This window comes from Schistocerca americana, chromosome 1, assembly GCF_021461395.2.
Source record: "Schistocerca americana isolate TAMUIC-IGC-003095 chromosome 1, iqSchAmer2.1, whole genome shotgun sequence".
Lineage (NCBI taxonomy): Eukaryota > Metazoa > Arthropoda > Insecta > Orthoptera > Acrididae > Schistocerca > Schistocerca americana.
This window is the reverse complement of record NC_060119.1, coordinates 769488350-769491632: the sequence shown is the minus strand read 5'-3', so window position 1 is coordinate 769491632 and position 3283 is coordinate 769488350. Positions and strand designations below refer to the sequence as shown.

At 43.8% G+C, this 3283-nt stretch overlaps 1 pseudogene; it reads right to left on the bottom strand.

Moving 5' to 3' along the window:
* Positions 1-284: 284 nt before the first annotated feature.
* LOC124557625 lies at positions 285-402 on the bottom strand (annotated as a pseudogene).
* Positions 403-3283: the final 2881 nt, after the last annotated feature.

Below are 3283 nucleotides of genomic sequence, written 5' to 3'. Positions count from 1 at the left end.
TTTTTGGCCATCTCCTGCGGCTCTGTTTTTTTTAAAAAAAAAAAAAAAAAAAAAAAAAAAAAACCCACCAACTCCTCCTAAACAGACCGTGAAGGCCCAATGGTACCGACTGGCTGCCGTGTCGTCCTCAGCCCATAGGCGTCACTGGATGCGGATATGGAGGGGTATGTGGTCAGTGCACCGCTCTCCCGGCTGTATGTCATGTCAGTTTCCGAGACCAGAGCCGCTACTTCTCAATCAAGTAGCTCCTCAGTTTGCCTTACAAGGGCTGAGTGCACCCCGCTTGCCAACAGCACTCGGCAGACCGGATGGTCACCCATCCAAGTGCTAGCCCAGCCCAACAGCGCTTAACTTTGGTGATCTGACGGGAACCGGTGTTACCACTGCAGCAAGGCCATTGGCTGTGTTAAATAAAGCTAACATTAATTGTTTGAGGGAGTTTTTGTGTAGTCTAGCTCTGCTGTATTAAGTACACACAGGTTCTACTGGTCGAACAATAGTCTGCACAATTTGTACTGACAAAGTAGTGACCCTGACGTGATTTATTTGTGCAGTCTCATTGGATTACCGAGCACTTATGGAAGAGATTTGCAGAACGACTGATGTGAATCCCACCATGTCATGGTTGGCTGTGAGACTACCACCTTTCTGGCCACATAATCCAGCTTTGTGGTTTGCACAGGTGGAGGCCAGTTTTTTCTATTCTGAAATTTTAGTGAATGGCAATTAGATCACTAGTATGCTGCAGAAGTGCAAGATATAATTACCTCACAACCAGAGGCTAACTATTATGACTGTCTTAAAGCAGAATTCATTTGGCAAGTGTCAGCACTGCAGGAAGAGCGATTCCATCAGGTTCTCACTCAGTAAGCAATTGGCAACAGAAAACCTTCACAGTACTAATAATAAAGATTTTATTGTGTTTTAGGCCATTACAGCAATTGACAACGTCAAATGAAGTTCCAATTTATAATGCAGTGTGATAAGGTATTGACTACTGAAATATTTTAGCTTATATTACAATAAATGTACAGTGGGTCATCTGTTGGATTACTGCATTTTACAGTTGAAGAATTCATTGATATCATAGAATGGGTGGGCAATAAACCATTCATGCAGTCTTTCTTTGAATGTATGTTCAGGAAGATCCTGGTGGGACCTAATGAGCAGAGTAGACATAGAAACCATTCCAGATGGCTTGCTGCCCACAACATGGAGCTGTTGTTTGCCACTTCCTGTCAAAGCAGTTATAGTGTTCCAGTCTGACACGCCATTGGACGTAGTAGCAGAGTTGGTAAATAAAATCAAGGATGCGATGATGACAGATGCTGTGAGCACAATTACTGCACAGTGTGATAGCGTGATGCCAACTGTCTCACATGCAGCTTATGATACCTTAGCACTCAAGGTAGATCTATTAATGCAAAAGATTGGCGAATTGTTATCTCAATGTGACCTGAGCAATGACAGAAGCTGGAATCAATACCGCCGACACTTGTGCAGCAGAACATTGATGACCTCTTCTGCAACTGAGCCTGAGCAGAAATGTGCCTTCTGGTATCACCAAAAATTCAGGGAGCAAACATGCAGATACACAACCTCCTGCGCATACCCAAATGGCAGCGACAGTCGGAAGTAGGTGCCTCGTCTGATTGCCGATCAGTGTCTCCATGCCTGTTTGTTAGTTATAGGCAATCCAGCTGGAAATATTTTATAGAAACTGGATCCAATTTGTCCATTTACCCACAGATATGTTGCACAGGAAGCAACCATGCATATATTGTGTCTGACCACTGTGAACAATTTGCTCATAACAATGTGCAGCACTCTGCACTTGGAACTAGACCACAGGCTTAGCAGTGTCCAGATTTTGGCAGGTTCCATTATAATACGGTTGGCTGACAGTGAGTACATGGAGTTGCTGCATGGATTTCTGTCTTTGGCATGACCCCTTTGGGCACCTGAGGAGGCAAGGCATGACACTGTCCACTACACATAGATGACCGATGGTCCCACCACGTCTTGAAGACCATAACATTTGGCACCAGCTTCTCTTGCAACTGTGAAAGCAGAGTTTGACATTATGGTTTGTGAAGGTGTAATGTGGCCTTCCAACAGCCCATAGTCCTCAACACTACATCTGGTACCGAAACAGGATGGTGCATGGTAGGCTTCTGATGATTACAGAGCCCTGAATGCCAGAACAATGCCTGTCAGATGTCTAGTGCAGTTGTTACATGACTACAAATATGTGTTGAGTGGTGGTGTTATTTTTAGCATCCTGGACTGCACAAAAGCACACACACATATCCTGGTAGCTGAACGAGACAATCCCAGATAGCAGTCAACACTGCTTTTGATTTTTTTGAGAGCAAATTTATGACTTTTGGACTCAGGAATGACACTCAAACATGGAAGTGCTTCATTGACTCAGTGCTACAGGACCTAACTTTTTCTTTTGCTTACCTGGACGAAATTTTAGTTTTTTATCATCAGCAGAGCAACATTGGCAGCATATAACAGACGTGTTTAAGCGGTTGGCATCATCCTAAACACTGCTAAATGTTTCTTTGGCCAGCTCCAAGTGGATTTCCTAGGGCATAGGATAACAGCAGCAAACTACCCCCCCCCCCCCCCCCCCCCCCCACAAAAGCTATGGAGTGCATATGACAGAGAACTTCTGGTTGTTTATGAGTCTGTCAAGTACTTCAGGCCTCACCTCAAGCAGAGACTTTATTATCTACACTGACTGCAAACCGCTAACTAACACCATTCATCAGAACAATATGAACTGTTCACCTAGGCAACACAGTCAGCTAATGTTCATCTTGCAATTCAGCATAGATGTGCAACACATCTCCGGCATTGACAATGTGGTGGCTGATTGTTTGTCTCTGGTTGGAAGCATTACTAGTACGATCGATTATGCCAAACTCGCTGCCACTCAACTATCACATCAAGAACTACAAGGACTTTTATCAGCAGGAACATTGGCATTGGATATCCAGCTTATCCAAATTACAGGGAGTATGTCAAGCCATTCATACCTATTGCCATCAGAAGGAACATCTTTATTATGCTACACGAATTGAGTCACCCTAGAATTTGATCAACAAACTGCCTAATGATGAATGGTTATGTGTGGCTGGGACTACAGAAAGACTACCATGAATTGGTGAGGTATTGTCTTAAATGTCAATGCAGGAAGATATACTGCCACATGCAAGCACCAATAGGTAACTTTCCGATTATGTCGGCTCATTTCAGTCTTGTCCACATTGAC